This window comes from Rattus norvegicus, chromosome 8 (assembly GCF_021556685.1).
Source record: "Rattus norvegicus strain SHRSP/BbbUtx chromosome 8, alternate assembly SHRSP_T2T, whole genome shotgun sequence".
Classification (NCBI taxonomy): Eukaryota; Metazoa; Chordata; class Mammalia; order Rodentia; family Muridae; genus Rattus; species Rattus norvegicus.
Genome location: NC_141541.1, coordinates 55,064,818 through 55,076,324, shown reverse-complemented (window position 1 = coordinate 55,076,324; position 11,507 = coordinate 55,064,818).

Below are 11,507 nucleotides of genomic sequence, written 5' to 3'. Positions count from 1 at the left end.
TAACACCAGCCATCAATTGAGGGAACCCACCACTAGGAGAAGGCAAGTCAGGTTTCGATTTTCCTTCCTAGATGAACCCTTCCCACCATCCCACAGAGATCTGCTCTTCCCTAGGTTGGGCCTCATTCATAATTCAGTGATCCCCATGGCAGGAAAACATTTAGAAGTTCTTTTGACTTCTTCAGGAGACTGGGGCAAAGGTGACTTGCAGCTATTCATCCATGCACGGAAAGTCATCTCAGCTGCTAAAGACAGGGGACATGGCCTTTCTCAGTCCTACTTGGTGACTTGCCTAAGGGTGATATAGCAAATTGTTTTGACCTAGACAGAGGAAAGAAACACATGGTGGATAAGTTGATGGCACTTCAGTCTTCCCAGAAGTCCCGGCCAGGATGACCTTCTCCTTTGAAGGTTTTGCTCCCTCAGAAGGAAGCCATGCTTCTGTATTTTACTGATGTGGGTAAAGGGAATGGTATTCTCTGGTATTACAGAGGGACATTAAATGATTTATGAGTTTATCCATTCTAAAGTTTAATGAGCATCTACTATGTTGTAGGTACTATGCTAGATTCTGGAATTAAAAAAAAACTATTATATGTCACAAATATATAAGCTATTATATTTGTGATCCTGCTGCCTGAGCTCATTTTAAAGCGAACGATTTATTGCTCTTTTTTAATTTTGTATGTTTGTATATGTCTTGGTTATAGTTCTATTGCTATGAAGAGACAGCATAATCAAGACAACTCATAAAAATGAAGGCGTTTACTTGGGGGCTTACTCTATCAAGGGAGCATGGCAACAGGCATGGCAGACGTGGGAGTGGAGAAGTAAATGAGAACTGAAACCTGATCCTTAGGCAGAGAGAGAGAGAGAGAGAGAGAGAGAGAGAGAGAGAGAGAGAGAGAGAGGGAGGGAGAGAGAGACTGAGACTGGACTTACTTGGCTTGGACTCTTGAAACCTCCAAGCCCACCCACAGTGACACACTTTTTCCAACAAGGCCGTGCCTAATCCTTCTAATCCTTTTATATGATACCACTCCCTGTTGACTATGTATTCAAGTATATGAGCCTATGGGGACAACCACAGAATGTGTCTGTGTATAGGCCTGTGTACATGAATTGAGTACAAGTGCCTGCAGATGCCATAGGAGGTTATCAGTTCCCTGGAGGTGGAGTTATAAGAGGCTGCCTAACACGAATGCTGGGAACTGATCTAAGGTCCTCTACACTCTCAGAACCTACTTTTAACCACTGAGCCATCTGTCTAGGTCATTTTCTGATGGACATATCAGGAATACTAATAACTGTGTGCCTGGACCTAGAACAGATTCTCAGAGAACAGCAGTGATTGAGACAAGATGAGGTATCTAGGGAAGATGAGGCATTTAGGGAGGAACCGGAATCATGAACCGGTATGTGAAATACATATGGAAAGTTATTACTCATTGAAATAAGAACTCTGCAGGGAAGAGTGGGGGCTCTTGAAGTGAATGAAGTAGGGGTAACCAGCTAAAAATGTCCCTCAGAAGAGAGAATGTCAGCATTGAAATGTATGAGTTAGAAGAAGTTGATCGTACACACACACACACACACACACACACACACACACACACACACACACAGATTGCAACAGGGTTGCACCTTGCAGCTGGTTCTTTAGAGGTAAAGCAAGCCTTGCTCTGTAGTGTCTGTCAGTCTCCATGGTGCAAATCCTCCCACACTGACGATCTAAGGCTGCCAGCTTGATGCCATTGAGCTCAGATTTAGGGGAAAAAGAAAACAGTGGATCTTCAGCAGCCTACGTCAGCTGACTTCAGCACACCACTACATTTGGCTTCCCAGTCCTACCAAAGGGCAAGGAGAAAAAAGGACTCTGATCACTGCCAACACTGATGGGACTAGGGAATGTCCTCTCTGACTGACAGGTTGGAGGTCAGGCCCAGACTCTAAATATAATATGGATAGGGCACCCCACCATTCAATGCAAAAGCCATCATACCTGATCAATCTTGAGCCCATTTAAAATCCATGCTCCCATATCACCTATCTACGTTCATGCATGAAGTAAAATCTAATATGTGGGTGTACAAGTATTGGTAGAAGGCTGGATGAGGCATGCTGATTGTGCTACAAAAATGAGAAATAGATCAGGTTTCTGTCCTCACAGTCCTGACAGTCTGACACAAGAAAGGGAAGCAGGAAATGAACATTAACTATTTCGTATCAGGCTCATTAATACAAGTTAGAGATACCAAAGGGAGGGAACATAGGAAGATCACACGTATTTTCTATGACACAAAGAGTAGATTTTCAAAGTTTGCTGTGACTCAGAATTCTCAGGGACAGATTTTCTGTGTCACATAGACCTGATGGATTCCTGCCCCTTGTTGGTTTTGACCAAGAAGAAGGTAAGAATGATTCCCATTAACTATTTTGATGACCATATTGTGTGCCTATCAATGAAACTAGCATACAGAGTTTGCCCACTGACACCTTCAAAGGCTAAGAAACGCAATCATAGAGAGATGGGTGACCTCATAGGGCAGTCAATTCATTAAATGCTTTATTAGCACTAAGACCAATGGGAGTGGACATTGCTGTCTCCTACTTGGCATGCAGATATTGTAATTTATAGCATGAGGTTTCCATAAAAGGAATTGACATTTGGAAGATGGTTTCTGATGATAACCCTGTTCAGGACTGGCCAATCATCTTTCAGTGTCTGGCCTTTTCCAAAGCACTTTGTCAGAGGGCTCCACAGAGAGATGCATTGATTTACCTGTGACAGCAAAAAAAAAAAAAGAAAAGAAAAGAAAAAAATCTGAGATCCTGGCAGGAAAACCAAAGGAGAAACCTGGCCTATTGGAGAGCTGGAACCAAAATGTGGGTGAAATGCCTGCTGGTGACACCCCAGAAGCAATAGTTGGAGTCCTTGGCAAGCCCATTCCCTTCACTTAGAAGAGAACAAGACAACAGTGAAGGGTAGAGAATTCACTGGAAGTTTGACAGTGGTTAGAAAGAAGGGAAGGGAAGAGATAGGAGAGAGACACGGGGAGAAAGAAGGAAGGTGGAGGGAGGAGGAAGGAGAGAGAGAAAAGAGGACAAGGACAGAAATGAGGCACTAACTTACCAAAGAAAACTATGTTGACAAAGGAAAATAAGCCTGACAGTTGACAGATAACTGATAACTCATGAGACAGAATACTAAAAGGAAGTCATTGGGCAAGTGACCAATGGTGTCACTCAACATTTCAATGACAGTTGTTGCAGTGTCATTAGAGTGTTTCAGTTTGGGGTATGACATATCTTTCTTTCCTCTTGGGTCATTTGTTGCTCATAACAACAATGTGGCAAGGAAGTGAGATTCGGAGAATATCAGACAAAGATGGAAACCAAACCCAAACCTTCTGAGTGGAACACACATCCTCCTTCTGTCACCTCCTGGAGTGTCTTTCCACATGGTGCTTTGGGACAAAGTGAGGCTACTATTGGCAGAAAGGACAGGGTCAAGGTCAAGGGGAGCAAGAGTCAAGCATTTGTTTAAAGTATCACATGGTGAAGAAAGGCTAAGTAGCAATTGAAGGGCTTTTCCTTCTAGTGAAATAACAATGCTAAATATCTGGGGCTGTAGAGAGGAGGGCCAGATGTCTAAGGACTTGAGACGAAGTCTTATGAGAGAGCAGAGATCTAAACAGTAAACCAGAACCCAGATGTTAATATCCTAGAGACAAATGAAGAGAAAGTCATGGAAATGGTTTCCATTGAAAACTTTATAGGGCCAAGAACATGGTCCCATACAGGGGTTGACAGGAAAATATCCACCAACACCCACTGTCTAAGGGCATCCTGAGATCTGTCCAAGGATGAGAACTGTGTTTGTAGAAGTAAGAGTCAGAGAAGCAAAGGCTATGTAGATTTTTTTTCAGTGACTTCCTGACACCGTCATGTTCCATTAATGTTCTCTGGGGTTGATTTGATAAAGACCCAGATACTTCTTAATCCAGGAAAACTACTTGCTGTCATTGCTTGCTTTTCAAGGGTGACTGGTCTGATGCACCCTGCCACAGACTTGGCCAGCCAAACCTCGATATACCAGATTCTCTTCAGCTTCCTGTCAAGAGCTCTAACTCCTGGACATTGTACGTACACGTTATACCTGTTATCTCAAACTTGCAGGGACTGACACGATCATAAAATAATAGAATCTCAAGTGTTGGAAAGATTACCCAGTCTGATTCCTGAATTCCTTTGTAACTCTGCACCAAATGCCCAGTTCTTCATCTCCTGTGACAAGACACCTATTGCTCCTTAGGCATCTTGTTCCATTTTTAGCATGTCTAATGGGTATAAAATTCTCCCTCATATTTGTCTTAGATCTGACCTCTGGGGAATTCTGAATACAGAAATAAATTGGCTAATTCTCATTCCTTTGGGACTGAGCATCAAGATTTTGAAGAAAACCATTATGTGCTCTGTGTTTTCTAAGTTTCAGGGAGAGCCAGCCAATTTCTTCCTGTAATTTCTGCAGTCTTTGGGGTCCCATCGAGTATCCCCTGCATGTCCTCTAGTGTGCATTGGTGACTCCATCTTCTCTTCCTGCTCCTTTGTTCACCTCTGATGCCCTTTGATCATGGTGTGTGGTTTCTATTGGTTCAAGTCGATCCTGAATGTCATCTTACCCATTCTCCACATGACTCTTTATGGGTCACTGACCTTGTAAATCAAACAACAACAACAACAACAACAACAACAACAACAACAACAACAACCAGTTGTTCTTCATTGTGTGAGATGAAGGCAGGATCTGCCACCATTGAATACCCTCCAAAGCGCATTATGACTTTATCTCCACATTTCTCTCTGTTATTAATGCTCCCCTCGGCTAGGTTTTCTCATTCACAACCTCACTGACTAATCTCTTCATTCCTTGAAGAAACACTTTATAGAGTGGCTGCTGTATGCTAGGCATAATAGTTTAGATATGAAAAGTCCTGCAAAAGCTCATGTGTTGAATGGTTGGTCCCCGTACAGCAATGCTTGGAGATGGGCCTTTGAGGGGTGAATAGCTCATAAGGGTTCATGAGTAGATAAACTCACTGATGGGGTCCCAGGTTGTCAGGCTATTGGTAGTGATGGAAATGTAGGCAGGACCTTGCTAAAGGTAGTGAATGAGACCTTTGGGTAATGCCTTAAGAGTCTCTCTCTCTCTCTCTCTCTCTCTCTCTCTCTCTCTCTCTCTCTCTCTCTCTCTGTCCTGCTCCCTCCCCATGCACCACTAAATGTTTCTCATGATGTCTAACATTGCTCAGATCCACAGGTTGAGGCAGGTGACCATGGACTAACACCCCTAAATATGTGAGCTCAAACATAAAAACTTCCTTTTTCAGTTTGTCTCAACTATTTTATCCCAACTTTAGAAATTTAACTAATACATCAGGCACCCTATTAGTCCCTAGGGATACAAAGATCCATGGTCCTTAACAGGAAGAGGATAAAGTACGATACTGTGATAATGGGGAAAAAATTACAAGTATATGATGTTACTAAACACAACAAAATATTGTTAAATATGGTATTAATAATATGAAGCGCAGAACTGGAGGAATGGTATGGTCAGTAAAGACTCTGCAACCAAGCCTGACAACCTGAGCTTGATCCCTGGAACTTACACGATGGGAGAGGAGAAATGACTCTCTCAAGTTGTCTTCCAACCTCTACATGGGTGCCATGGCATATTTGTGCACACCCGAAAACTTTTAAAAATTATATATATATATATATATGGGTTCGGTCCCCAGCTCCGAAAAAAAGAATTTAAAAAAATTATATATATATATATAATTTTTAAGCTTAAAAAACTGAACCTATGTGATAGAAATGGGGAAGGAAATGTCTGACTCTGCTTGGAGTAAGCTAGGAAAAATGCATCTCTGAGGATGCTGGTGGGATTTGAAGGGCAAAAAGAAGGAAAAGCAGAAGAATCATGAGAAAGTGTCTGAAACACTAATGCTCCAAAATCTTCAAATTCTAACTCTTCAGTGTTGGCAGAAGCAGTGGTCAGCTGATGGATGAGTTTTTTCTAATTCTTTCATTTGTGTGTGAGAGATACAGGAAGGCATGGGGGGGGGGGAGAATAGCATTGGGCTTGGTTGGCAATAGAGAAAGAAGCTATCAAAATTCCGAGACTAGTGAAGACCTTGTTCTCAGGTAACACATTAGATTCACAAGAGCAATGTGGAAGGGAACACGGTACGAAGGCCTCAGCCCCGTGATTATAGAGCCCATGCTGCAGTATGCCCTCCGTGCATCTTGGGCGATTGGTATATAGAGCATAGGCCAGACGTTTTGTGTTAGGAGACAATTGTGCTGAAATATGTTTTCTTTATTCAGTTCCATGTTTTACATTGGGAGCATCTCCAGCTCCCCCTCCCAGAGCTCTATACATTTGTCTCTCTTTGTTTGTGTGTCAGCCCTTCCCTTCAGAACCGGTTTTCCTGTTTCCTGCTCTGAAGTCTTTCTGCCTCTTCTTTTGCTTCCCACTTTGGCCTTGCTCAGAAATCATTAACCAGTTCCTACCTTGTTGCAATATGATGCCAAGATCACTCCCACACCAAAGACATGGGCACTAAAATGCCATTGTAGGATCCCAAGCAAGGTAAGGGTTGGGTATTCCAAAATATACTCACACTCGGCCAGTAAGAATCACATAGGGCAAGGCATATGCAAATCTTCCTTACTTTCTGTGAACTTCTATAACATTTTATGGAGGCTTCATGATATAAGGGACTATTAGCTCAATCTCTAACCTCTCTTCTTCCTAAAAGTTGGGCATAGGGATAAGAGTTCCATCTTCTAGTGATGAATTTGTCCTTCTGGTGGTCAGGCTTCGAGTAGGAATGCACCAACTGTCACCTCATTGGAACTCAAGTCCATCCTAGAAAATGTCAAAGGATTAAGAACTTTGTGCTAAGAACCAAATATTAGAAGAAAAGATATACCCAGCATCCTTTTCAAAAAATTACAAGAGTTTGAAAAGCTGTGAACTGAGACCAAAAAGACATGCCCATTTAATATAATAGGAAAGATCAAATAGAAATACCTTCTATGGGAAGATTGGGGAATGAACTCTCCAAGAATTTAGTTTACTAAATAAAAAAGTCTAGTTTGTGGAATCTCAACATCTCCATTGCTGTCGATCTTCATGGGCGTACAGTTTTCAGTAGCTCTACTCAAATGTGCATGTGTAGAGGACAGGAAATAGAGATTAGGGAATGGATTGGGGTAAAGTGCCACCTTTTACAAAAAGGAGCAGAACTCTATGATTTCGAGTGAGCAATTTGAGATTTATATAATTGATAAACGAAGAGAAATGAAGGAATCGGAAAACTACTTATACCAGTGGTGTTGAAGGGCAAGCACAATAGGATTGAAAATAAAAAAAGTGAATCAATTGTCTTCCCAAGAAGGTGACAATAGTCTCAGAGTAGCCACACTAGTGAGCAGAGGGTAGGATGTAGGCAGAGAAGAGTGGAAACAGTTTTCAGTTAGATTGAGGACTCTTACAAGATACCATGTGGGATCAACTCTCCTGGAATATTGAACTAAGACACTTGGCTGGTGGGATCTGAGGAAAATCGATATCTATAGAATGTGGTTCTATGCTCAGGCACCCCTGGATTCAGTAGCCCATTTTGGACTTTTCCCAGCACCGTCCCATCTTGCTTGCTCCGGGATTAGTCTCTGCTTCTTTTTTCCTCTCTGAGTCCATAGTCATTCTTTTTGTTGCACTCCGTGTCTTCAAATCTGACTCAAGAGCAAAGCTCAGCCCTTCCTGTTCTCTCCCCATGCTGTTTCTGAGGACAAGTCAGTCAGCCCCTCTGATTCTGAGAGCTTTATTGCTGGTTGCTGTCGGCAAGAGAAGTGGAAGTGACAGGTGTCAGATGTAGGAAGCTGCCGTTTCCACACTCTTACACCCTTCATTCTGGCGGTCTCAGGGGTATATTTTATTACTGCCTTCTGAGGGGCGCTAGGAAGGCAAGGATCTTGATTTCTCATTTCATTTCTAAAGGCAGGTCTAAGAAAACCATCTCTTGGAGTTTCCTATCCTCTCTCTGGGCAGGCTGGTCTCTAGTTCCTTTATTCGATAACATACAAAAGAGAAATTTCCAAAATGTGTTCTCTCTTGCAACCAAAATTAAACAGAAATTAGCATGTTGCCATATTTTTTTCTGAGTCTATTATTTTAAACAAACAAAACATTTGAGATACAAATAATGCCCCAACCATATCCTCCCCATAGTGCCTCTCCCCATATACTCTCATAACTGCCATTCATGTACACGTTTATCTATAAATAGCATCTATCCTAGTTCAATTAGGTTTTTCTCATTCAATTTCCCTTTGAGATTTAGCCATCTTGCTATATGTGGATCAATTCCAGTCATTCTAATTACCATACAGTATCCCACTGTATGAATAAAGGAGTTATCCTCCCAATGAGAAACAGTCTGTCTCCGTGTATGCACTGTGACAAGAAGGCTCATACCGAGGTTCTTGGACCTCATTTCCTTGTGTACATTTGCTAGACTCAGCGATGTCTACTGTGTGTTTACAGAACAGGCTCTAGGAAGGACATTGACAAGTGTTATTCACGATAAGAATATGTTTATGTTTTTAAGAAGACGGAAGAATATTTTCCAAAGTGTTTGCAAAATTTTACACTTCCTCCCTACAATGCATGCGATGGACGTTCCCATAGCTCTGAACCCTAACGAACATTTTGTATTATGTCTTTTTTTATTGCACTCACTGTAATTGGTGTAAAAAGTGTTATCTCACGCTGTGGTTCTTATTTTCTTTCCTTGACAGCTAATGACACCGACCATCTTCTCAGGCGATGCCTAGCATCTGCATTTGTTCTTCACGAAGGCTCTCTGTGACGGTTAGTGTTGATTACCAAGTGAGGAACTCTCTAAATTAGATGGACTGAGATGTGAAACCCTACCCTAAATGTGCATGGCACCACCCCATGGGCTGGTGTTTCTGACTGCATAAAGAAAGAGTAAGAGAGCTGAGTACCAGCATTCATTGCTCTCTGCTTCCTGACAAAAGATTCCGGGCGAGCAGCTGCCTCCCGTTCCTACCTTCATTCCTTCTTCACAACACGCTGAATTCCTTGGACTTGTAGGTAAAAATGGACCTCATCTTTCCTAAATTGTTTTTATCAGGTATTTTATCAGGGCAGTGAGATAAGACACTAGTACACAGCATGTTAAATGTGTTGCCAGTCTTTTGAACAACTGGGTTACTGACTTTGTTATTAAACTGGTATAAGCTGATTATACATTCTGAATTAGAATTCTCTGCAAACTGGGAAGATATGCATACTGAGAAATTTCTTTTCTAGTCTGTAGCTTGCCTTTTTCCTGACAATGCATGCTAGAAACTTGAAATTAGTAACTGTTCCCTCAAGGCTTCTAGTTTTTGTCTTATCCAAGACAACCTTGCCTACCTCAAAGCCATGAAGTCATTTTTGTGTCATTATACTCTGATCTGGAAGTTTCATTATTTTGCCAACTACATTTAGGTCTTTGAGTCATTTGGAGTTAATTGTGGTGTGTGTCATCAGGAAATAGTTGACTCACACTAGTCTCATATTATTTTTTTATGTATTATTTCTTGAGAATAATTTTCTGTATCAATTTACTTTGTCATCTTCTGTGAAATTCAATTTAGCTTGTATATGAAGATTTATTTCTGACCCTCTATTCTGTTCTATTAATAACTCCCCCCACACATATGTACATATATATCTGTGTGTATCCCTGTGAAAGTTTATAGTAGGTATGGAAATGTGGTATTAGAAATTTTTTGCTTCTGTTATTTTTCTAGAAAATGATTTGACTAGTCTAAATGTATTTAATTATAAATTTCAGAAGCAGTTTGCCACCATTTTTAAATAATCCTATTGGAGCTTAGAGTAGAAGTTTTTGGATCTATAACTTAAATTGAAGACAACTAGTGCTTCAATAATAGTGAGTCGTTTGGTTCATGAACATAGTATGCCACACTGTGTATCAGGTCTTGAACTTCTCACCCTGTTTAGTACTTTTCAATTTAGTAATATCACATGTTCTTTCTACACATTCCTACATATTTACATAATTAGGCTAAAATCCACACAACAGGATTACATAATTTCTCATCTCACTCCCAATTGTTTGCTGTTAAAATAAAAATGCAAGTAATATTTGTATTTTTCCCTTACGTCTCATTGACTGTTCATATCCATTATTCTGTAACATTTAAAATAGATTCCTTAGATTTACTATAGACTTTGTGACTTCCGTGACATCTGCAAACAGCAGATTTCTCCCTTTATTTCAACCCATCTGCCCTTACTTTACTTTTAAAAAACGCCTACTGTATTTCTTTATTGTAATTGAGTTAAAAGTCATAAAATCTTTATCATTTAACCCTTCAAGACATACTACTCCATAGTCTTTAGTATTTTCACAATGGCACACAAGTGCTTCTGCACAGTTCTGAAACCCAAAATACAACCCTTTCTCATTCAGGACTCATGCCTATTCACCTAACACCACCTCTCCTTCTGTGTGGCTGATGATTGAGCATCTTTTCCTTCTTGGTGGTTTTGCTGTTAATAAAAATGTAAGCTGTACAGATGTCTTACAAGCAAAACTGTATATTAAACTATGATGATCCAATTACCGTGTATCCTGAATTATTATCATGATAAAGCTGTAACATCGTGTTTCCAAATTCTGACGATCCACCCAGTACTCCTCACTACTTATCAGGCTGCCCTCAGATCTTCAGAATACCCATCTCGTGATAGAAAGTTGGTATTGCATGACCCACCAGCTCCTAAACCCCGCCCTCCTACACTCCTTGGCATCCACTGATGCTTCTCTGTGTTTGACTTTATAAAAGCACACTCCAAATGTAAGTAACACTACACATCATTTGGTTTTCTTCGTCTGGGCTATTTAACTTGATATTATGCCCCTAGTAAAATGCCCAGGTTTGTCCATGTTTTCATAAAATTAGGAAATAAGCATGGATGGAGATGTGTCTCTATGTGTTGGTAGTTGTTTCCATTTCTTGGTCTTTGAGAACAATCTTTCATTGGGCAAGGAATGGCAATTCATCTTCTGATGGTGTTTTCGAGGAGACGTCCATTCCATGGAAGATGGCAGACCAGGGACCACTTCCTTGTGACTCAGAACAAGACAAGAGTTGGGATTTGAAAAAATGCTACCTGTCATTTCTTTAATACAAATCGCTTAAAGAGAAAAGGAATAAGTCCGTGTGAGTATTTCTGCACAAAGCAGTAGCAGCCATGCTCCTGTCTCCACATTACATGGCTCACAGTGGGCAGGAACCAGTAGTAGAGTTCTGGACAAGAAGAGCTGCAAAGAGACTATTTAGGTAAGAAGATGCATCAGCTGGTCCAGCTTGCATGGAGAGACAGTCAGAGCAGA